Genomic DNA, 26,126 nt, shown 5'->3' on the forward strand with positions numbered 1-26,126 from the left:
CGCTCGGCGTGGACTCCAGGAGGAACGACACGCACCATCGTGACTCGCCGGCGTCGACGGCGGCACCGTCGATGTCGCTCGACGCCTTCTTCCCCAGGACCCACGACGCGGGCGTACAAGGGTAGCGGAAACCCAGGCGGCGGCCGCTTGTACCAGGGCCTCGATGCCTCCTGCTGAGCACCCTCATCTCGGTGGCAGAGGACCAACCGCTCCTTCGGAGGAAGTGGGTCAGGACCCTCTCGGGGGGCCTTTCCCTTCTCTTCTGCAGAAAACCGGCGGATTGGTGCCATTGGCGTAAGGAGCAAGAATGAGGAAGAAGAAGGAAAGGAGCAGCAGGAAGGGATGGACTGAAGGGGCTCGCGCAGCCCCGTCTTATAGCCGGAGGAGGCCAACCACCGAGCACCACGATCGCAGGTAATCATGACCGGTTTCTCTGCATGCAGGGACTTGTCAAGTTGGGCGGTCGCCGAGGCATCATGGGGAAGCGCATACGCCCACGTCCAATCAATCGCCACGCGGCGCCCAAGGCCGCAGGCTATTAGGGCCCGTGACGCTTCGCGCTTGCCTCTTCGCTTCCCTGTTAGGCCAAGCCCGGGTGCGCATTGGGCCCGGGGGCTACTATCGGCATTCTGGGAACGGGGGTCCCTAGACTTGCCTGCCTGCGGCCTGCGGCGTGGCTCAAGTGGGGGCCCAGCGCGGACCATCTTCATCAGCTCAAGCTCAAGACCCTCACGAGGGGCCAAGCCTCGCGGGGCGGACGACAGAAAGCTTCCTCAGAGGCAGCCTCATCAGGTAGTCTCACGTGGAGGCAGAGAGATCCAGGCAGAGGTACCTCGCGAGGAGCCCGTGACGCAAGCCATGACGTCGAGACCAGGCGGGCGTGATGACCCACAAGTATAGGGGATCTATCGTAGTTCTTTTGATAAGTAAGAGTGTCGAACCCAACAAGGAGCAGAAGGAAATGATAAGCGGTTTTCAGTAAGGTATTCTCTGCAAGTACTGAAATAAGTGGTAACAGATAGTTTTGTGATATGATAAATTGTAACGAGCAACAAGTAACAAAAGTAAATAAAGTGCAGCAAGGTGGCCCAATCCTTTTGTAGCAAAGTACAAGCCAGAACAAACTCTTATAATAGGAAAAGCGCTCCCGAGGACACATGGGAATATCGTCAAGCTAGTTTTCATCACGTTCATATGATTTGCGTTCGATACTTTGATAATTTGATATGTGGGTGGAACGGTGCTTGGGTACTGTTCTTACTTGAACAAGCATCCCACTTATGATTAACCTCTATTGCAAGCATCCGCAACTACAACAAAAGTATTAAGGTAAACCTAACCATAGCATGAAACATATGGATCCAAATCAGCCCCTTACGAAGCAACGCATAAACTAGGGTTTAAGCTTCTGTCACTCTAGCAACCCATCATCTACTTATTACTTCCCAATGCCTTCCTCTAGGCCCAAATAATGGTGAAGTGTTATGTAGTCGACGTTCACATAACACCACTAGAGGCTAGAAAACATACATCTTATCAAAATATCAAGCGAATACCAAATTCACATGACTACTCATAGCAAGACTTCTCCCTTGTCCTCAGGAATGAACGTAATTACTCACAAAGCATATTCATGTTCATAATCAGAGGGATAATAATATGCATATAGGATCTGAACATATGATCTTCCACCAATTAAACCAACTAGCATCAACTACAAGGAGTAATCAACACTACTAGCAACCTACTAGCACCAATCCCGGACTTTCAGACAAGAATTGGATACAAGAGATGAACTAGGGTTTGGAGATGAGATGGTGCTGGTGAAGATGTTGATGGAGATTGCCCTCTCCCGATGAGAGGAGCATTGGTGATGACGATGGTGATGATTTCCCCCTCCGGGAAGGAAGTATCCCTGGCAGAACAGCTCTGCCGGAGCTCTAGATTGGATCTGCCAAGGTTCCGCCTCATGGCGGCGGAGTCTCGTCCCAAAAAGTTCATTCCTCTCTTTTTTCTCATCGAAAGACCTCATATGGGAGAAGATGGGCATCGGAGAGCCACCAGGGGGCCCACAAGATAGGGGGCGCGCCCTAGGGGGGGCGCCCCCACCCTCGTGAGCAGGGTGTGGGCCCCCTGGCCTTCATCTTTGGCGTGGATTTTTCTTTATTTCTTTTAAGAAGTTACGTGGAGTTTCAGGACTTTTGGAGTTGCGTAGAATAGGTCTCTAATATTTGCTCCTTTTCTAGAGCAGAATTCCAGCTGTCGGCATTCTCCCTCTTTATGTAAACCTTGTAAAATAAGAGAGAATAGCCATAAGTATTGTGACATAAAGTGAAACAACAGTCCATAATGCAATAAATATCGATATAAAAGCATGATGTAAAATGGACGTATCGACTCCCCCAAGCTTAGACCTCGCTTGTCCTCAAGCGAAAATCCGATAACAATAAATATGTCCTCGTGTTTAGAGGTAGAGGCGTCAATAAAAATAAAATACGGACATGAAGGCATCATGATTATTCTTATAATAGCAACATATATAGGTTTTGTCATATGATTACTTATGTTCAAGTGATGATCTATTCACAATGCAAAAGTATAAATCATAAACCTTATTGGACTCTGACAAACTATAATCTCAGTCATTGAAGCAATTGCAATTTATCATAACATCGGAAAGAGTCTATGTCAGAGCTGAAAAGCAAGTCCACATACTCAACTATCATTTAGTCCTCCATAATTGCTAACACTCATGCGATACTTGTGGTTACAGAGTTTTAATCGGACACAAAGAAAGATAGGGGCTTATAGTTTTGCCCCACAACCTTTTACCTCAAGGGTAATGTCAACAATAATGGTTCATGCTCCCCTACATCCAATTAGATATATATATATATCATGTTCTTTCCAACATGCTGAGCTTGCCAAAGGATAAAATAAAAATGAAAAGGTGAAGATCACCATGACTCTTGCATAAGGTAGAAGATAATAATAAAGGATAGGCCCTTCGCAGAGGGAAGCAGAGGTTGCCATGTGCTTTTATGGTTGGATGTATAAAATCTCAATGCGAAAGAACGTCACTTTATATTTCCCCTTGTGATATGAACCTTTATTATGCAGTCCGTCGCTTTTATTACTTCCACATCACAAGATCGTATAAAGCTTATTTCTCCCACACCAATCAATCATACATATTTAGAGCAATTTTTATTGCTTTGCACCGATGACAACTTACTTGAAGGATCTTACTCAATCCATAGGTAGATATGGTGGACTCTCATGGCAAAACTGATTTAGGGATATTTGGAAGCACAAGTAGCATTTCTACTTGGTGCTGAGAATTTGGCTAGCATGAGGGGGAAATGCAAGCTCAACAAGTTAGAGGAACCATGACAACATACTTTATCTCAGATATAAGAAAGACATAACTCATTACGTTGTCTTCCTTGTCCAACATCAACTCTTTATCATGTCATATTTTAATGAGTGCTCCCAATCATAAAAGATGTCAATGATAATATATCTATATGTGAAACCTCTCTTTCCTTATTACTTCCTATTAATTGCAACAATGACCAAAGCTATGTCTGCCAACTCCCAACAACTTTTAATCATCATACTCTTTCTATGTGAAGTCATTACTCTCAATAAGATCAATATGAACTTTTTGTTTCTTTTATTCTTTTCTTCTTTCTTTTATTCACCCAAGATCATGGCAAAATAATCAAGCCCTTGCCTCAACACTAATCTTTATTATATATAACTCACGAACTCAATTACATAGAGGGATCATAAAGCAAAACTCAAAACTAGCTCATGCCATAAACTTTATTCTACTAGATCAAGATACTACTAATAGGATCGAACTAAGAAAACGGTAAAGATAGGAGTTGTGATGGTGATACGATACCGGGGCACCTCCCCCAAGCTTGGCAGTTGCCAAGAGGGGTGCCCATACCCAGATACTCAATTCTTCTTTGTTGGAGGAGATGGTGGAGGTGTTGTTGATTTAGTTGATGGCTTAGGCTCCTCCTTTAATTTGCGCTTGAGGACGGCATTTTGATCCCTCAGATCATCAATTTCCCACTCCAGGGTTAATATCTTTTTGCATAGGTCCTGCTTATTTTCCTGCAAGAGACGAAAAGGGATAAACTCGAACTTGGGTTTGTTTACTCTATCAGGGAGACTTGACTTTTTGAACTCCACGTGCATGTCCCCAAGTTGAGGTAATGGTGCTTCATCTTCATCTAAGCTCGTCTCCACCTTCCCCTTGGGTTCATAGTCCTCTTCTTCCTCTGTGGTCCATCCATCGTGTTCCACATCTCCATAGACCTTTGGATTTGCTAAGTAATCATCCACATAGCTTTCTCCTTCTGAATCCTGGGAAGACATGTTGATTTAATCTGCAACGGGACAGCTCGAAACAAAAACAGAGGATAATTGCGTGATACAGGAGTCAAAACCTTCGGGAGAATATATAATGAATTTTTACCGACCAAAATACGTATCGTGCAAGAAAACGGAGTCCGGAAAGCACACGAGGCGCTCACGAGGTAGGGGGCGCGCCCAGGGGGGTAGGGCGCGCCCACCACCCTCGTGGGGCCCTCGTGTCCTTCCCGGATTGCTACTTATTTTTCTATTTTTCTAAATATTCCCAAACGGATAAATATTGCCTTAAAAATTGTTTTGGAGTCGGTTTACTTACCGTACCACATACCTATTCCTTTTCGGAGTCTGAAACATTCTGGAAAGTGTCCCTTATGTATTCCTCCGGGGTTATGGTTTCAACATTTATGGGATTACCTGAGATAAAATGTTTAATTCTTTGACTATTTACCACCTTCGGATTTGTGCCCTCGAAGTTGTTGATTTTTATGGCACCGGAACGATAGACCTCCTCGATGACGTAGGGGCCTTCCCATTTAGAGAGAAGTTTTCCTGCAAAAAATCTTAAACGAGAGTTGTATAGCAATACATAATCACCTACATTAAACTCACGCTTTTGTATCCTTTTGTCATGCCATCTTTTAACTTTTTATTTAAACAACTTGGCATTTTCATAAGCTTGGGTTCTCCATTCATCAAGTGAGCTAATATCAAATAACCTCTTTTCACCGACAAGTTTAAAATCATAGTTGAGCTCTTTAATAGCCCAATATGCCTTATGTTCTAGTTCGAGAGGTAAGTGACATGCTTTTCCATAGACCATTTTATATGGGGACATACCCATAGGATTTTTGTATGCAGTTCTATAAGCCCATAATGCATCATCAAGTTTCTTAGACCAATTCTTTCTAGATCTATTAACAGTCTTTTGCAAAATTAATTTGAGCTCTCTATTGCTCAACTCTACTTGACCACTAGACTGTGGGTGATAAGGGGATGCAATTCTATGATGAACATCATATTTAGCAAGCATTTTATAGAAAGCACCATGAATAAAGTGTGAACCACCATCAGTCATTAAATATCTAGGGACTCCAAACCTCGGGAAAATAACTTCTTTAAGCATTTTAATAGAAGTGTTATGATCAGCACTACTAGTTGGAATAGCTTCTACCCACTTAGTAACGTAATCAACAACAACTAAAATATGTGTGTATCCATTAGAGGCAGGAAAAGGTCCCATATAATCAAAGCCCCAAACATCAAACGGTTCAATAACAAGTGAATAATTCATAGGCATTTCTTGACGTCTACTAATATTACCAATTCTTTGACATTCATCACAAGACAAGACAAAGTTACGGGCATCCTTGAAGAGAGTAGGCCAATAAAAACCAGATTGCAATACCTTATGTGCAGTTCTATCTCCAGCGTGGTGTCCTCCATAAGACTAGGAATGACACTTGCGTAGGATCTGTTCATGTTCATGCTCAGGTACAAAACGCCTAATAACACCATCTACTCCTTCTTTATAAAGATGTGGGTCATCCCAAAAGTAATGTCTCAAATCATAGAAGAACTTTTTCCTTTGTTGGTATGTGAAGCTAGGTGGTATAAACTTAGCAGCAATATAATTAGCATAATCAGCATACCATGGAGTACTACAAGAAGTACTTATAACATTTAATTGCTCATCAGGAAAGTCATCATTAATAGGTAGTGGGTCATCAAGAATATTTTCTAACCTAGACAAGTTGTCTGCAATGGGGTTCTCAGCTCCCTTTCTATCAACAATATGCAAATCAAATTCTTGTAGCAAGAGAACCCATCTAATAAGTCTAGGTTTAGCATCTTTCTTTTCCATAAGATATTTAATAGCAGCATGATCTGTTTGAATAGTTACTTTAGAATCTACAATATAAGATCTGAACTTGTCACAAGCAAATACAACTGCTAAAAGTTCTTTTTCAGTAGTAGCATAATTTCTTTGAGCATTGTTTAGAGTCTTACTAGCATAATGAATAACATTTAATTTCTTATCGACTCTTTGCCCTAGAACAGCACCTACAGCATAATCACTAGCATCACACATAATTTCAAAGGGTAAATTCCAATCAGGTGGCTGAACAATAGGTGCAGAGACTAATGCTTTCTTAAGTATTTCAAATGCTTCTACACAATCATCATCAAAGACAAATGGTATATCTTTTTGCAATAAATTAGTCAGAGGCCGAGAAACTTTTGAGAAGTCCTTAATGAACCTCCTATAAAACCCAGCATGACCAAGGAAACTTCTTATAACTTTGATGTCCTTGGGACATGGCATCTTTTCAATAGCATCAACCTTGGCTTTATCAACTTCAATACCTCTTTCAGAAACTTTGTGCCCCAAAACAATACCTTCATTAACCATAAAGTGGCACTTTTCCCAATTCAAGACAAGATTACTTTCTTCACATCTCTGCAAAACTCGATCAAGATTGCTCAAGCAATCGTCAAAAGTGGAACCATAGATAGAAAAGTCGTCCATGAAAACCTCACAAATCTTTTCACAAAAGTCAGAGAATATAGCCATCATGCATCTTTGAAAGGTAGCAGGTGCATTACATAAACCAAAAGGCATACGTCTATAAGCAAAAGTACCAAAAGGGCATGTAAAAGTAGTCTTTGATTGATCTTTAGCCGACACAGGTATTTGAGAGAACCCAGAATAACCATCTAGAAAGAAATAGTGTGTGTGTTTGCATAATATTTCTAGCATTTGATCAATAAAAGGTAAGGGGTAATGATCTTTCTTAGTAGCTTTATTTAATTTGCGGAAATCAATTACCATCATATAACCTGTGATAATTCTTTGTGGAATCAATTCATCTTTATCATTAGGAACAACAATAATACCTCCCTTCTTAGGGACACAATGGACAGGACTTACCCACTCACTATCAGCAACGGGGTAGATTATACCTGCCTCCAGAAGCTTTAGTATTTCTTTTCTTACCACTTCTTTCATTTTAGGATTCAGACGCCGTTGAGGATCACGAACTGGTTTGGCATCTGCTTCCAAATTTATTTTATGTTGGCATAGAGTGGGACTAATGCCCTTAAGATCATCAAGAGTATATCCAATAGCATCACGATGCTTCTTCAGAGTTTTCAATAATCTTTGTTCTTCATGCTCTGAAAGGTTAGCACTAATAATAATAGGATATATCTTCTTTTCATCAAGATAAGCATATTTAAGATTATCAGGCAAAGGTTTAAGCTTGAACACGGGATCACCCTTGGGTGGAGGAGGATCCCCTAAGATTTCAACAGGCAAGTTGTGTTTCAGAACAGGTTCCTGTTTAAAGAATACTTCATCTATTTCCCTTCTTTCATTCATGAACATATCATTTTCATGGTCTAGCAAATAGTGTTCTAAAGGATCACTAGGAGGTACTGCAATAGAAGCAAGACCAATAATTTCATCCTTACTAGGTAATTCTTCCTCACGATGTTGTTTACTAAATTTAGAGAAATTAAACTCATGAACCATATCATCCAAGCCAACAGTAACAACATTCTTTGTGCAATCTATGGTAGCATTGACAGTATTTAAGAAGGGTCTACCAAATATAATGGGACAAAAACTATCTTGTGGGGAACCAAGAACAAGAAAATCAGCAGGATATTTAGTTTTCCCACACAAGACTTCAACGTCTCTAACAATTCCCATTGCTGAAATAGTATCTCTATTGGCAAGTTTAATTGTGACATCAATATCTTCTAACTCAGCAGGTGCAATTTCATTCTTAATTTCTTCATATAAAGTATGTGGTATAACACTAGCACTAGCACCCATATCACATAAGCCATGAAAACAATGATCCCCTATTTTAACAGAAATAACAGGCACGCCTACCACGGGTCTATGTTTATCTTTAGCACAAGGTTTAGCAATTCTAGCAGTTTCACCTTCGAACTGAATAACATGCCCATCAATATTATTAGACAAGAGATCTTTAACAATAGCAATATTAGGTTCTACTTTAACTTCTTCAGGAGGTGTATAAGTTCTAATATTGCTTTTACGAACAACAGTTGAAGCTTTAGCATGATCCTTTATTCTAACAGGGAAAGGTGGTTTCTCAATATAAGAAGTAGGAACAATAGGATCATTATAAGTGACAGTCTTTTCTTCAACTTTAATAGGTGCAGCTACTTTTACTTCTATGGGAGGATGATATTTAAACCACTTCTCCTTAGGGAGATCAACATAAGTAGCAAAAGATTCACAGAAAGAAGCTACTATCTCAGAGTCAAGTCCATATTTAGTACTAAACTTATGGAAAATATCGGTATCCATGAAAGATTTAACACAATCAAACTTAGGTGTCATACCTGACTCCTTACCTTCGTCGAGGTCCCAATCTTCAGAGTTGAGTTTAATTCTATCCAATAAATTCCATCTGAATTCAATAGTCTTCATCATAAAAGAGCCAGTACAAGAAGTATCGAGCATGTTGCGATTGTTTTCAGAAAACCGAGCATAAAAACTTAGCATAATTATTTCTCTCGGGAGCTCATGATTGGGGCATGAATATAACATTGATTTAAGCTCCCCCGAGCTTGAGCGATGCTTTCTCCTTCGCGAGGCCAGAAATTATATATGTAATTGCGATCACGATGAACAAGATGCATAGGGTAATACTTTTGATGAAATTTCAACTTCAATCTTTTATAGTCCCAGAATCTCATATCATCACATAGCCTATACCATATCAATGCGTCTCCCTTCAAAGATAAAGGGAAGACCTTCTTCTTAGCAACATCATCGGGTATACCTGCAAGCTTAAATAATCCACAAACTTCATCCACATATATTAAGTGCTCATCGGGATGCTTTGTTCCATCTCCTGTAAAAGGGTTAGCTAGCAGTTTTTCCATCATAGCCGCAGGAAATTCAAAAGGAGTTTCATTTTCAATAGGTTCAGTAGGTTGAGGAGCAACTCTTTGCTCTACTGGACGGGGTGAAGATACCCCGAACAAGCCCCTCATAGAATTACTTTCCATAGTAACAAGTGACAATAAATTTCAGCACACTATATAAATTTTGCCTTACCAAATTCCACCTACCAAAGGCGCTACACTCCTCGGCAACGGCGCCAGAAAAGAGTCTTGATGACCCACAAGTATAGGGGATCTATCGTAGTTCTTTTGATAAGTAAGAGTGTCGAACCCAACGAGGAGCAGAAGGAAATGATAAGCGGTTTTCAGCAAGGTATTCTCTGCAAGTACTGAAATAAGTGGTAACAGATAGTTTTGTGATATGATAAATTGTAACGAGCAACAAGTAACAAAAGTAAATAAAGTGCGGCAAGGTGGCCCAATCCTTTTGTAGCAAAGGACAAGCCAGAACAAACTCTTATAATAGGAAAAGCACTCCTGAGGACACATGGGAATATCGTCAAGCTAGTTTTCATCACGTTCATATGATTCGCGTTCGATACTTTGATAATTTGATATGTGGGCGGACCGGTGCTTGGGTACTGTTCTTACTTGAACAAGCATCCCACTTATGATTAACCTCTATTGCAAGCATCCGCAACTACAACAAAAGTATTAAGGTAAACCTAACCATAGCATGAAACATATGGATCCAAATCAGCCCCTTACGAAGCAACGCATAAACTAGGGTTTAAGCTTCTGTCACTCTAGCAACCCATTATCTACTTATTACTTCCCAATGCCTTCCTCTAGGCCCAAATAATGGTGAAGTGTTATGTAGTCGACGTTCACATAACACCACTAGAGGCTAGAAAACATACATCTTATCAAAATATCAAGCGAATACCAAATTCACATGACTACTCATAGCAAGACTTCTCCCTTGTCCTCAGGAACGAACGTAATTACTCACAAAGCATATTCATGTTCATAATCAGAGGGGTAATAATATGCATATAGGATCTGAACATATGATCTTCCACCAATTAAACCAACTAGCATCAACTACAAGGAGTAATCAACACTACTAGCAACCTACTAGCACCAATCCCGGACTTTGAGACAATAATTGGATACAAGAGATGAAATAGGGTTTGGAGATGAGATGGTGCTGGTGAAGATGTCGATGGAGATTACCCTCTCCCGACGAGAGGAGCATTGGTGATGACGATGGTGATGATTTCCCCCTCTGGGAGGAAGTATCCCCGGTAGAACAGCTCTGCCGGAGCTCTAGATTTGGATCCGCCAAGGTTCCGCCTCGTGGCGGCGGAGTCTCATCCCGAAAAGTTCCTTCCTCTTTTTTTCTCATCGAAAGACCTCATATAGGAGAAGATGGGAATCAGAGAGCCACCAGGGGGCCCACGAGAGAGGGGGGCGCGCCCTAGGGGGGGCGCCCCCAACCTCATGAGCAGTGTGTGGGCCCCCTGGCCTTCATCTTTGGCGTGGATTTTTCTTTATTTCTTTTAAGACATTCAGGACTTTAGGGCGCGCCCCCCACCCTCGTGAGCAGTGTGTGGGCCCCCTGGCCTTCATCTTTGGTGTGGATTTTTCTTTATTTCTTTTAAGACGTTCAGGACTTTTGGAGTTGCACAGAATAGGTCTCTAATATTTGCTCCTTTTCCAGACCAGAATTCCAGCTGTCGGCATTCTCCCTCTTTATGTAAACCTTGTAAAATAAGAGAGAATAGCCATAAGTATTGTGACATAAAGTGAAATAACAGTCCATAATGCAATAAATATCGATATAAAAGCATGATGCAAAATGGACGTATCAGGGCACCAGGCGGGCGCCGGCCTGCGCAGTGTCCTTGTTTCCGCTTTGGTGCAAAGGGGGCAAGCACAGGCCAAGGAATCGGGCAAAGGTTACCATTCCGGTGCAACGAGACCAAGACCAGCAGAGCAGCAGGATGGAGGTCACTGTGGAGCCCAAGACAGCGTCATCACCAGTGCTTTTGGCAGCCGAAGACCACCTTTGGTCAGGATAACTTATACTAGATGTTCCCCTTCAAAATGGCCAATTGTTGGCGCCCTTCCCGCTCATTATTTGGGGAGAGGCCCAGGGCCTCTATAAATAGAGCTAGCCACCACAGAGTATAGGGACACACAGGAAGAGAGGGGAATCGAGAGATCAAACAGAGAAAAAGAGAGAGAGATGTGATAGAGCCCTAGCAGAGAGAGAGAGGCGATTGAACTCACCCAAGCAGTTCATCGCACCAGCTCAAGAACACCTCTCGCGAGGCTGTTCTTCCCTTGTATTGTTCATCATCAGCCCCTGAGGCAATCCACCACACCACACACTGGAGTAGGGTATTACACCACAACGGTGGCCCGAACCAGTATAAACCTCGTGTTCATTGTGTTGTTCGTTGTTTCCAGCTTAGATCACGCGAGGAGATTGGACGTAGATCGGTAGGGGAGAGATCTCCGTGCGCACCCCAGTGTTTGAACCTCAAGGGTCTGCCGGAACCCGAAATCCGACAGTACCGGAGAGTTACGGGAATTCGTATTGGGCCTTAATGGGCCATACGGGAAAGGAGAGAAGGGCCTCAAGGGTGTCCGCACCCCTTCCCCATGGACTAGAAAGAACTGGACTAGGGAAAGGGGGCGCCCCCTTCCTTCCTTCTCCTTCTCCCTTCCCTTTTTCCTATTCCATGTGGGAGGTGGAATCCTACTAGGACTAGGGAGTCCTATTAGGACTCCACACTTTGGGCGCGCCCTATGAGGGCCGGCCTCCTCCTCCCTCCATCCTTTATATACGTGGCCAGGGGGCACCCCATAGACACACAAGTTGATCATTAATCTCTTAGCCGTGTGCGGTGCCCTCCTGCACCATAATCCACCTCGGTCATATCGTAGCGGTGCTTAGGCGAAGCCCTGTTTTGGTAGCATCATCATCACCGTCATCACGCTGTCGTGCTGACGAAGCTCTCCCTCGACACTCTGCTGGATCGTGAGTTCGTGGGACGTCGCCAAGCCGAACATGTGCAGATCGCGGAGGTGCCGTACTTTCGGTACTAGGATCGGTCGATCATGAAGACGTACGACTACATCAACCGCGTTGTCATAATGCTTCCGCTTATGGTCTACGAGGGTACGTGGACAACACTCTCCCCTCTTGTTGCTATGCATCACCATGATCTTGCGTGTGCGTAGGAATTTTTTTGAAATTACCACGTTCCCCAACATCCAACCCCCTGCCAAGAGTAGGCAAGCCACTCCAAGCCCCTCCGACAGCCCCCGGTGTGGAGGATGGGCTTGGCCACGCATTGGGGCTCATGCGAGGGCACATCGCCGTCCGCCATGAGCTTCTTCGGGAGGCGATGGGCGCGCTGAGTCGGCTTGGAGAAGAGCAGTTAGCCACCATACAATGCTTAGTCACTTGCTGCAACCTCACCACTTATCCATTCCATTCCCATTAAGCTTTGCTAGTCTTGATGCCCATGGTAATGGAATTCCCGAGTCCTCGTGGCTCATAGATTACTACAACAACAGCTGCAGGTACAGGTAATGCGATGATCTCACCTGAGAGCGATGCTTGATTGCTTCTGGAGTTCATCTTCTTTGATCAAGGGATAGGTTCCGGGTCCGGGAGCCTGAGCTAGCAGGGTGGATGTCGTTCTTCCTTTTCGTTTGATTTCATCCGTAGTCGGATCCTGCTCTTCTGTATGATGATTGCTATGTACTGATGAACTGTTGTATTCATGATGTAGCTTGTGGCGAGTGTAAGCCTTTATCTTTTATTCTCATCTATTCAGTACATTGTATGTTGTAATGATATACACGTTGCTATGCGCTCGAAATGCGGTTGTGTCCCAATCATGAATTCATCACGTGATTGGGATAGAATCGCATCTTGGGCGCTACAAGTTGGTATCAGAGCTTTACCGACCTTAGGAGCCCCCTTGATTTATTGAACCGCTAATGTTGTTGAGTCTTGAAACAAAAAACTATTTTGAGTCTTAGTTATATCGGAGAGTAGGAATTCCTTTTACTCCTCATCCCCTTCGTCGCTCTGGTGAGGACTCGTGACGTAGATGTTTTGACTTCACTCTCCTCTTTTTCACTCAAATTTTTTTAGGATCACGCGGGTATTATGGAATCGGTTCGATATCATTGTGACAGGAATTCTGTCTTGGTGCCTCCTGACATTTAGGAGTTGTGGCAGTGTCCCGGGGAGTTGAGCTCCAAGATGTTTTCATCACAGTGCTTATCGTCTCAGTTCCGAATACCAGAGGACGCCGACATCGAAAACGCTTCTATACTCTTTGTGGTGAGAGTAGTTTGACGACACCCAGTATTGGGGAGAGCGATCAGATGTATTACCACATCTAGTATATCAGATGTTTTCGAAGGTCTCAGGTACATAATTTCCGAGGTTTTCTTGGTTATGTGTTGACGGATGGATACAGTTGGAGTGTAGGATTTGTTAGTTGTGTGAGATATTTGTGCTTCCTTGTATCCCCAACCAGATTGCATAACCAGAAAGTTTCAGGAGTTCATAGGTGGGAATTCAAGTAGTTCTAGGTTTATCTTTCCAACAAATGCATGAGGGTTTATGTATTTGTTTCCGGCTTATTCTGCAAGCCAAATCCTTTTGTTTTGTTTTGAGTTGTGGTATTCGAGTTGCTTCAAAGTCAAGTGTTGATTCCATACCTTTTCCTAAGCGGTGTTCTCATATTTCTACGGGAGTGCTAATTCTTCTTGATCATCGAGATTTTCATGAAAATTCTTTTCCAACCGATGTGCTTCTCTTCAAGTGGATCCGATCATTTCAACATTTACAAGATCAAGTCTAAGTTTTCTTCGTGGTGTCCATTCCATCCGTCCTAAGTAGTCTTTATATTTCCACCCTCCCACCCTTCTTCTTCAAGAAATCAAAATTCTCAATCAAGTATCCATTTTATTGATGTGAAGTTATTTTCATTCTTTCCTTGAATGTTCTTAGCCGGTGATTTATCATGAAGATGCTAAGGAAGCTTCCAGTTTATCATCCTTCGTTCTTGTTTTTTTCTTCTCGGGTGGACTAAATTCAAGCTTTCTGTGTTGATCATATCCCTTTCCTCGTTTCAAATGCTTTTCATGCGGGTGCACCTCTCCATCATTCACCTCTTGCTATTCATTTGTTCCGGAGTGTTCAAGATATCGCCAAAGATTTGCGTTTCCATTCTTACTCCATTCAAGCTATTTGGAGATTATTATCTCATTCAATTCATTTAATTCAACCGGTGTAATCTCTCTTTTAAAATCATTCAACGGTGTTCTCTTTTGAGTGGGCCCTAACCCATAGGTCTTTTCCAAGGATCTTACCTGACTCTTCTAAATTTTCCGGAATTATTCTCAAATTTTTTTTCAAAGTTTGACGTAAGAATGAATTATCTTCAGTCATATTCCTTCTGCAAGATCGCTTTCAAAACATTTTCATCGTTGGTTCAACATTTCTACTCTTCATTGTTCCAGAGTGTCTCATCAATTGTCATGGTGGTTCTCATCATCATTCTCACCATTTGAAGACTCAAGAAGATTTTTTCCTAAATCTTGGTCCGTTCTTGTGAAGATTCGGGGTTCTAGCTTCATGCCATCATCTCAAATCATTTCCAATAGTGAGAATTTCTTTCATACCCATCCGGAGCATCTCAAGAGTTGTTTTCGTTTCTTGATCATCTAAAGGCCATCATTTCAGAAGATTATTCGTTCTCAACATTCAACCCTCATTCCCCAATTCTTACTGGTGCATCGTCCAGATATCCTCTAATCAGTTCATGATCTCTTCGTTCTATTATATCTAAATTCCCTCAAGTATTAACGTCGTTTTCTAATTCCTCCTAGTGATTCATCCATCTGCTACGCTCGTTTTCAAATTTCTTACGATGGTTCATTAAAGATTCCTCTTCCTTTGTTATCGTACCAATTCATTTGTTCTTCCCAAAAATCCCACCGGTGGTTCGTTCAATACCTTCCCAAGTTTGTGCCATATCTCTCTTTAATCCTTTCAATGAGAATAAGTAGTGTGCCAAATCCGTTGCCTGTCATCAATTTAAATTGGTGAAGGATATGCATAACATAATTCTTATTCTTGTTTCATCCAAGTGCTTCATCTTTCTTTCCAGATTTGTTCATCATATCACATTCTCGGTTCGAGATGCTTCATCTTTTCTTTTCGGAGTTCCAAGATCTCTCAATTATTTCATCGCGAAGCTCCATCTAAATCATCACACGGTTTCCATCTTGTTATCTATCAGGAGTTCTTCGAGAGGTTCTACGTGGTGGTTCATCAAGGATTTAATTCATTCTCGGAGTGTTCTTCAAGATTCTTGTTGGAGGAGCTCAAGTATTCTTGTCCTTGCATTTCGAAGTGAAATTCTTTCTACCTTATCTTTTGAGGTGGTGTTATGTCACTCTTGACAATTTCCCTTCGTGTTTCATGATTCACAACCTGCCAGGGATGAGATATTGTAAAACCATCATTTTCTCTTCTTTCATGAGTTGTTTCAACCCATAATAATTTCTTTGTTGGAGTTATCTCGTTATAGATTTCACCTAAAGCCTTCCCTAAGGAATGTTGCTATTGTGGTGCTTATCAATGATCGAATTTTCTCCTTCTCATCTCGGTGAAGAAGTTTGCACCTCTTCGTTGCTCTCAAGCAATCAATTGTTTTTCATTAGTGGCGGAATTTCACCTCAAGTTTTGAGATGTTTACCATAAGCCCACAACAAGCTTATTCTTTTGTTGTTGATTTTTCAACAACTCCGTTCAAGCCTTTCTCCTAAGGATGCTCTTTCAAATTCATTTGAGGTAGAAGATGTTGTTTTCTTCTTCGTTCTTTTGATTCCATTCTTACATTTGTCCCAGAGGCATTGTGACGTTACTCTCTTTGACCCATCATCTCATTTTGTAAATATCATGTTCTTTTCCTTGATTATCCATTTAGCAGGAATGTTGTGTCCTCTGCTCAAGTTCTTTTCATCATATCAAATCTTGCATCTCTTTTCAACCGGAGTGCTGTCCGAATATGTTCTTCCTTGTTCCTTGTTTATCTCGTTTCAACCAGAGTGGTTTCAATTCCTTCTTGTCCATTGTGCGCGTCATTCATAGCTTTGCAACCTCCAAGGTTCACATGGTGTTCCTTGTTTCTCTTTTCTACCGGAGTGCTCTCAATAGTGTTCAACTCTGTTGTGTTCTTTCTTTCAACTTTTCAACCTCTCAAGGTTCATTGTTTCACTCGTTTGACAAAGAAGCAACTTTGTTTTACCTCTTCCTCTTACGTTTCTCCCCGGTGCCATCTGTGACAGCCTGATTTTTGCCCTGTCTTATTTGCCTGATTTTCATTTGGATTTATTTTGAAAGTTGGGGTTTTTGAATCTTTTCATATGGACTTAAACACTTGGGTACCCTTGGCATTCACCCAAGTGCATCATTCCCCTCTCTAATCATCATTCCCCTTCTGATCCACCTCAAAATAATCTTGGGAATATTTTTCTTAAATGAAAAATATTCCTTTTTCCTCTCTAAAACCCTAGCTAGTTCAATGAGCTCCAAAGCAACCCTCATTTTTCTTGCCCATAAAAATCTGAGAAAATTCCCAAATATTCTTTGAACCCTAGGGCACCTTCCTGAGCAAAAATATTTCATCACTTTTTGGAATATTTTTGCTACAGAAAATATTTTCCGTTCTGGACAAAAATGGTGGTTTCTACAGCAACTACCATTTTACTTGCTCCATTGTGCCTGCATTTTCTTCTGCATCATTACATTGGTAGATGATGGCTAGCCTCCAAAGCATATCCCCCAACTCCCAGCCATTTGACCTCAGTAACATCTCAAAGTTACTGATCAGAAACTTACCTAGCGTGTAAAATCTTCTCTACTGCATCTGGAGCCAAACCAAAGCGTGGTAATCCTCAAAAATACCACGAACATCAAGCCAGACATGATCTTTGGACATTGGTCGGCCTGAGGGAGGAGTTCACGCGGTGACCACACGTGTCCATGATGCCAGCATGCTTGTCGGCGCGCTCTGGGTGCCGCCGAGCACTCTGTTCGCGCGTGCTCGCTTCCCTCGTCTGCTCGAGCATGCCAAACTTCGCCACCATCCTCGTCTCAACGCCATTAAATCCCCCTGGCGCTAGCCGACACCGGAGCTCACCGCAGCGAGCACGGGCACGGTCCGGCCAACCCAACAGTTCAGTGCGTACTGTGCTCATCGCCTTCTCCTTGTTCCTGTGCTCGTCCCCGTTCTCCAACAGTCGCCGCGTGAGCTGTGTCGCCTTCTCCCCCTCTCACTGACGCCGCTCGTCGCCGGGCGCCGTGGACAGGTGTCCACCGGCGTAGCCCGAACCCCCCTCTCCGCTCGCCTATAAATGGAGCCGCCCCCATCCTCCTCGTGCACCATCACCCACTCCCACACACCCCACAAGCACGTCGGAAATCGTAGCCTGGCCGGGCAGGCCGCGGGCCGCCGTCCTCGAGCTCGAGCTCGTCGGCGATCCCCTCTGGTTGTTGCGGTAGCTCCAGCCCCTCCCAGGCCAGTGCGATACTTCCAGGGCCTCCGCCTCTCTCCGGTGAAGCCATCCCATCCCCTTGGAGCCCCTGAAGTTGCCTCTGCTCGCCGTCTTCCTCATCTCCGGCGACCACTGCCCTCTGCCTCCGCTTGCGAGGTCGATTCCGATGCCGTCCGACCACCCTAGCTACGTTACGGGTATGGGCAGGTGCGCCTCCACCCCCTCTCTCGATCCCTTCCTCTTGTTTTGGCCAAGGAGCCCTCGTCGTCGGCAAGAGCTCCAGCGAAGCCGCGACCCCCCTCTATTTCCTTCTCCCCTCCTTCTCACCTGACTAGCGGGGCCCGCCAGTCAGCCACTCAGTACGCGCGTGAAGCGGTACGAGTGGTGGCGCCCTGAGGCTTTACGCCTTCGACGTCACCCTCCTAGTCTGTTTTATTTAAATTCAAATTCAATCCATTTCCAGAGAGCTTCAAACAGCTATAACTCTTCAACCATAAGTCCAAATGAATTGATTCTTTTTGCATTATGTTCTTTGCAAAGAAATCTAGCAGCTCCCCAAAAATGAGATTTTTCTGAGCTCTCTAGAATTTCTGGTGATTTTCAGAAGAGTTATTGATATTTTCTTCTTGTGCTTAAATTTATTTTCAGAGGGTGAGGCTTGTCTTGAGGATCACCAGAAGGCTTGGTAACCTCATCTGCACTAAGGCAAGCCACAGCAACATTTTCATGGTGTCATTTCAATATTGATGATTTTCTTACTTGAATGAAATGATTAATCCATGCATTTAAATAACTACTATGTTATTTATATTCTGTCAAGTATTTGTTAGTCATTATGCTTGATTTACAGAATGTTTGGAACTAGTTTAGTTGGTAAACAAAAGCTGAGGCCTACTTGTGGTAATGATAAAATGATTTGTTATGCATATGAGTAATTACTTAAAGTTATTTTCTTGCATAAATAAAATAGTTAAATTTGCTAGAAAATATTCTGTTAAGTGCTTGTTTAGCCATTTACAGAATGTTTGAACCTAACTTGGTTGGTAAAGAAATTAGGATTTGATTGTGGTGATGATAGTAAATTTTGCTATGCATATGAGAAATTAATCGAAGTTATTTTCTTGCATGAGAAAATAATAATACTTGCTGCAAAATATATTGTTAAAGTGAGAGTTACCCTGTCCAGGAAGGTAATATAAGTTGTTGATGCTTATGCTTACTGTGAATATGGTTGACATCAGTCATTTTCGTTAATATGTGATGAATGTGTAGTATTGCATTTCATGGCATGCTATTACACCGGTCATTTTAATTTTAAGTTGAACCTGAATATAACTCAACTCGAATATATCGTTGACTGGGTCATGGTGCCGCTGAATCGAGATTTTCCCAGTGCAACCACATTTGCCTTTGTGGGAAGGCCTTGATTCGGTCCACTGACATGCCTCTGGTCGGTGCCTCCTACTAGGGAAGGTTATGGGCATGCTTACCCTGGCCCGGTGAGCAGGCATAACCTTGTGTGCCCGTTGTTGAGATTATGGTACAGGGTCCCCGAGTGGGATCGTTTTGGCCATGACGGTGGTCGTTGTGTCTTTGGTAGACACGGGGCCACCCAGGACTAGCCCGTTGGGGATTGGGTCGGAGTGGCCGGGAGAGTGTCATGGGAATGAGAGGGTTTCATCGGAATGTCGTTGGTCCACCCGAATGGGAGTGTGAGGCCATGGGTTTCGTGGTGTGGGTACAGTGTGCTACCTCTGCAGAGTGTATAATCTATCGATAGCCGATGCCACAGTCACGGACGCCTCGTAGTAGGTCCCACCATGAGTCAATTTAATAAACTTGCACCCTAAGTCATGAACTTTGCACTGTTAATGATGGCGGAAAGACCATCGAGATGTTCGAAACCAAATATTGGTCGTAGTTGTGATCGCCGTAAGGGTCACGAGTTACTCTGGTCAAGACCATGATGGTGGTTGGTTTGTGATTCGAGAACGATCACGATTGGTAAGTCGATCCCGAGGGACGTTTATCACAAGAGCATGATCACATCATGTTGGAACATTATTGCATTAATAACTGGTTAATTATCATGATATTGTTTGTCATTATGATTATACCTGTTGTGAGCTTGCAAGTACATTCAATGTACTGACCTGGCGTGTCATGCCAGATTTCAGGAAAGTCGCGTTGGAAAGGAGCGCTGCTCGAGTCTAGATCATGTCCACATCGGTCTCCCTGTGCTATGGAGTTTCCGCTACGATGTTGTTTCGCTACCGCGTAGTTGTTATGATCAAGGCCCCCTTTATGTTCACTAAATAATGTACATACTGTTCAGTCGCACATTGCGTGCTGCTTGGCCTCGACATCTGTTGTAATATAAACTCTGATCCGCTAACATCAATAAAGCGGTTGTTTTTCTGTACCAACATGTTGTGTGTTGCCAAAAGACATGGTCTCTGAGCTGGCAATGCAGGGTAAACCGGTCGCTCTGAGCCTGGGTGCCACACCATTCTTAGATCTCGGGTCGAGATCTCTTGTAAGTGGAGGAGAATTGTGACTCCCCAAGAGCGGTGCTCCAGATGCCTTCCATGGATTCCTTGATTCGTCGTGTAGTTTGTTTTGTTCGTTGCATTCATCTTTGCATCATGTGCATTGCATCATGTCATCTTGCACCCCTTTTTAAAACTCAGCTAAATAAATTGCATGAATCTTTGGTCCATTTAAATAGAGAGAAATGCACATGGTGATTTCTCTTTCCAACATATAAAAGTCTCCCAATATTATTAGGGAGCTATATTAAAATATTCCATTAACTCTGGAATCACCATGACACACCTGCAGTTTAAGTTCCATGCATTTTCTATCTCAATTCCTTGCCTCAAACTTTGCCAACAATTCTTATCTCTTTTATTAAGGCTCCTCCTAAAGTCTTAATATTTTCGGGCACTTCGAAAGCCTAGTCCTAACTCAAACCCATTTGAATTAATTCAAATGAGTTTGAATTTAATTCCTGCAATCTTGCCACTTCTATTTTTCTGTGAACATGCACAATTTTTGTGGGTCTAGGAAAATTAGCCCCTTCGCCAAATCCTTTCTCGTACCTGTTCTTTTCTTTCCTCTCCTTTTTCTTTCTCGCTATTTTCTGTTAAGGAGAATTAAGGAAAGAGGGAGGAGTAGCAGCCTCATCCAGCCCAGCCGGCCCAATGTCAACCAGAGGCCTAGCCGGCGCCCTTAACCCTAGGCCGATTGATCCCCTCTCTTTCCCTCGATCCCTTCCTCCAGCGCCGCCATCCCACTCGCTCGACCCCCTCTCCCTCGTTCCCCTGCTCGCGCTGCTAGAGAGGAGCGAGAGCCTCTTGCTCGATCCCGCTCGCAGCATCCTGCCCCGACCTCATGGGCTACCCCTGCCTCGAGCTCCGCCCGCCAATCTCCTCTGCTCCCCCCTCTGCTCCACCTCCATCGTGCCAAGGCCGACGCCGACCACTTCGTTCCTCGGCTCCGCCTCCCCTGCTTCGTGCCGAGGACGTCGCCGGCAATGGCGTTGCCCCCATCGCTGCGCGCCCGCAGTGCTCGGCCTCCTCCCCGAGCTAGACACATCGCCCCGCGGGCCGGTCGCTGGAGCGACCCGCTGGACCCCGCCGCCTCCTGCGTCTCCTTGTCGGTGCCCAGGCCCCGCCGAGCTTGCTGCTGCTCCCGCCGGCCATGGTGCCGCCACGACGCCTGCGCCTCCTTGCCTCGCCTGCAGGCGGGCCCCTTCTTCGGCCTCCTCTGCAGCTCCGCTTTGCTGCAGCCACCATACCATGGGAGAGCTCCCGCTGATGCCACCTTTCTGCACGCGTGCACCCGCTGCTGTAGAGCTCTGCGCCGGCCACCAACTCGTCCCCGAAATCCATCCCCTGCTGTCACTGGATCATCAAGATGCAACCCTGACCCTGTCGAACCCTTCCTCCTACAACGCTCAAGCCTTCATGCCCGAGGCCTTCGTCTCCCTCTGTTGCGCTGTGTGCGACCGTGACAGCCACATGGTGGCCACCTCTGCAGCCTCATATTGCTGTTTTGTGCGCCTTCACTATCGGTTGCTGTTGACGCAAGACCAACAGCCTCACCGCCATTCGCCTACACGCCCGAATCCTGAAGATCCCGTGGAACGCCAAGTACCACTATCCATCTCCGAGGATTTCGCCAAGTACAATGATGATCCGCGAAGACCCCAAGTTCCTCTCCGACCAATGTACAATTACCGGTGCATTCCTCAAGTCCGACTACAACGTGAACGACTACCGTCGATCCTCGAAGATCCTGTGGACGTCAAGTTCCTCGTTGTGACCCCGGACATCTACGCAAGGTGTATGACTACGAAACGTGTACCACTACGACCGTTCCGAGAACGTCTACTTCCCCTACACTGAATCGAACCCGATCCGCTCTGAAAATGCATGCTTCGAAGGTATAACCCCGAGACGACCGCCCGTGAACAAATGCATATGTGTTGTATGAGATGCTCGTCTTTGCACCTTCTTTGAGTTGTCATTGCTCAGTCCTCCTCGTTTTCCATGTGTCCACTCGTGGGGACCTGGTAACCGGGATCATCCCACCATCTCTAGCATGTTCCGCACTCTTTTGCACCGATATCTCAATGAGTTGTCGGATCATCGGAATGTTGCTGTGGCACCATTTCCATTGTCGTTGTCGTGGCACCATTTTTGTTGTCGTTGCCGTGGCACCCCTTTCTTTCCGCCATGGTGACAAATGCTCCCTATCATATTAAAATGACGCATACATGTAAAATGCTTAGAATTTCATCTAGTTTCATAATATGCAACTTTCACCCATGTTTGAAATGCTTAAATTGATGTTTGCATTTAATTTGCTAAATGCCATGTTAAAATGATTTATTTCATAACTAATTAATCGTATCTCCGAATTAAATAAACTTTATATGTAAATGAGGTAGAAAAATGCATTGATTAACATGGTGGCATTACTTTGCATGTTTACCAACTCTAAAATATGGTTTAGTGCAGAACAGTACCATAACCAAAATATGCATAAGGGGATTTTTCGGATTTATTGTTTGCTATATCCGGCCCCATTTAAATTGCTTAGATAGTATAGTTTTGTTATGCTTCACCTCTTGCCATGTTTAACAATATTTAATATTGTTGGTTACATAAACAGAAGAGACCTAAATAAATGAATGTGGTGTTTCGTCAATGTGCAACTCGTTGCATATTGAGCTCCACTTAATTTGTAGTATTGTTTGCTGGATTTTGCCATGCCATGCCTCTTTAAACCGGACATGCATCATACTTGATTATGCATCATGCCAAGTTTATGCTTGTGCGTTTACCCTGTTGTTTGCTTCTTTCCGGTTGTGCTTCTTCTCGGTAGTTCCGGTAACGTTGCGATAGTGAGGATTCGTTCAACTACGCCCGTTCGTCTTCTTCATGGATTTGGTCTTTTTGCTAGCGGGATCTCAGGCAAGATGACTGTCACCTTGGATCTCACTACTACCTTTGCTATGCTAGTTGTCTCGATGCTATCGCTATGTCGCGCCACGTACCACTTGTTTATCAAGCCTCCGAATATGCCATGAAATAGCCTCTAACCTTTTCCACCATCCCAGCAAACCATTGTTTGGCTATGTTACCGCTTTGCTCAGCCCCTCTTATAGCGTTGCTAGTTGCAACTGCAGTGCAGGTTGTTCCATGTTGGGACATGGATATCTTGGGATATCACAATATCTCTTACTTAATTAGTGCATCTATATACTTGGTAAAGGGTGGAAGGCTTGGCCTTTTGCCTGGTGTTTTGTTCCACTCTTGCCGCCTTAGTTTCCGTCATATCGGTGCTATGTTCCTTGATTTTGTGTCCCTAACACGATGAGGGTTTATGGGCCCCTCTAGACAGTTTGCTTTGAATAAAACTCTTCCAGAAAGGCCCAACATTGGTTTTACCATTTGCCCGACATAATAACTAAACCTGATAATTAATTGATTAGCATAGGGGGTCGCGTCCTTGCGGATTCTTTCAACATAATACGGGGGGCCAGTGCTGATGGTGTTGGTCCCAAATGGGCAGCCCGCAGGGCCACGTCGGGGAAACTCAAGGGCTGGTTTTACTCGTAGCTTGACCCATCCGATCGTGGCCTGAGATGAGATACGCATGGCTACTATTAGGGTGTCGGCACGTCGGGAGGTCTTGCTGGTTTTGTTTTACCATTGTCGAAATGTCTTGTGCACCGGGATTCCGAGTCTGATCGGAGGGTCCCGAGATGGATCATGAGCTTGTCATGGACTAAGTTGGGACACCCCTGCAGGTTATAAACTTTCGAGAGCCGTGCCCGCTGTTATGTGACAGATTGAAATTTTTAATGTCCGGTTGTAGAGAACTTGACACGAGATTCGAATGAAAATACACCAACCGTGTGTGTAACCATGACCGTCTCTTTTCGAGTGAGTTCGAGAAGGGAACACGGTGGGGTTATGTTTGAACGTAAGTAGTTCAGGATCACTTCTTGATCATTACAAGTTTGCGACCGTTGCGTAGTTTCTCATCTTATTCTTGTACTCGTAAGTTAGCCACCATACAATGCTTAGTCGCTTGCTGCAACCTCACCACTTATCCATTCCATTCCCATTAAGCTTTGCTAATCTTGATACCCATGGTAATGGGATTGCTGAGTCCTCGTGGCTCACAGATTACTACAACAACAGTTGCAGGTGCAGGTAATGCGATGATCTCACGTGAGAGCGATGCTTGATTGCTTTTGGAGTTCTTCTTCGATCAAGGGATATGTTCCGGGTTGGGGAGCCTGGGCTAGCAGGGTGGACGTCATTCTTCCTTTTTGTTTGATTTCATTTGTAGTTGGATCCTACTCTTCTGTATGATGATTTCTATGTATTGATGAACTGTTGTATTCATGATGTAGCTTGTGGTGAGTGTAAGCCTTTATCTTGTATTCTCATCTATTCAGTACATGGTATGTTGTAATGATATCCACCTTGTTATGTGCTCGAAATGCGGTTGTGCCCCAGTCATGAATTCATCACGTGATTGGGATAGAATCGCATCTTGGGCACTACACCCCTAGCTTCATCTTGATATCCTTGGCGCTTGGACGATGTAGGTTGTTTGCGTTAAAACCAGGAGCGCATACGCATGCGGGATGCTGTTAGGGTGCCCGCTCATGATTTGGGGTAACTGACGTTCCTGCCATCACTTTCCCCTTTATCGTAGCCTTCCCCTCTTTCCCATGACACAGATTATGTGCGGGGCGTGGGATTGGTGCAGAAGGGTGGTAGTGCTTTGATCAAAGGAGCCAGAGCGCCGGATTGGCGATAGTGGGCGGTCAATGGAGCAAGACTCCAGCCATGGATGCAGGGGGTTGGATTGGTGGTGCGGGATGGTTGCCCTAGGGCAGTGGAGAGGGGTGGCAGCAATGCCCATTCACCTTCCTCTCCTCCCTTCCCTTGCTTCTGCTTCCACCATGGCGACAGGAAGAGGTCGAGCTCGTGTTTCGGTCATGGCGGTCAGAGCTTCTCCTCGACATCATGCCCGTGCCTTGGCTGCAGCCACAGAAGTCGGCGCCAGAACACGAGGCAGGGCCGTGGGGCGAGGTTGGGGTCGACGCAACTCCCGCGGTCGAGGCGGCCGGGGTGGTGCACTTGTCGTTTCTCCTCCAACCGCTCCATCACCGGCAAGGGGCCATACGAGGGACACGACGCTCGAGTTCATCGTCGAGCTACACGTTCCTCCCTGTAGAAGCTTATGGCTCCCTCGCCCTTTCTCTAGGGTGATGGAGGTTGATCAACCACTCGGGCTGTGGCTGCGCGTGAGCGGCTGTTGTAATGGCGCCGTGTAGGTGAACGTGGAGTTCCCCGTGCCTCGTGTCATGTTCCTTAGCTGCGGGTGGAAAACCTTCGCCTGCGCTCACTATCTTGTGGAGGGGCACGTCCTCCACTTCAAGTTGGTGGAGTCTGGCACGCTCTTAATCAAGATCTGTGGGCCTTCAGGCGCTCATCTTGGGTGCTGCGTGGAAAGCTCGAGCAATGGCGAAAGCTCCTCCTCGAGCGACAATGACGAGGACGACGCAGATGGTGAAGACAACAACGGCGAGTCCCCCGCCTTCAAGTCCGAAGACGACGACTCGCACTCCAGCTGAATGCCGGTAGCACCCTCATCGCCAGCCTGGCGCTGGTAGCGCCATCATCTGCACTTGAACCCCGACAGAGCGATTTGCCAGGGGTGCTTGG

The 26,126-nt window shown here is 44.6% G+C and overlaps 1 long non-coding RNA gene across 1 annotated transcript; it reads left to right on the plus strand.

Annotated features, from left to right (window-relative positions):
• The first annotated feature begins 20,797 nt into the window (after positions 1-20,797).
• On the plus strand, positions 20,798-24,867 carry LOC147965134 (uncharacterized). The gene is made up of 2 exons (XR_015608152.1): positions 20,798-22,318; positions 24,588-24,867. It is a non-coding gene; the product is annotated as an uncharacterized LOC147965134 (long non-coding RNA).
• Positions 24,868-26,126: the final 1,259 nt, after the last annotated feature.

The sequence above is a fragment of the Triticum urartu genome, chromosome 6A (assembly GCF_056163025.1).
Source record: "Triticum urartu cultivar PI428250 chromosome 6A, HENAU_Tu73, whole genome shotgun sequence".
NCBI lineage: Eukaryota > Viridiplantae > Streptophyta > Magnoliopsida > Poales > Poaceae > Triticum > Triticum urartu.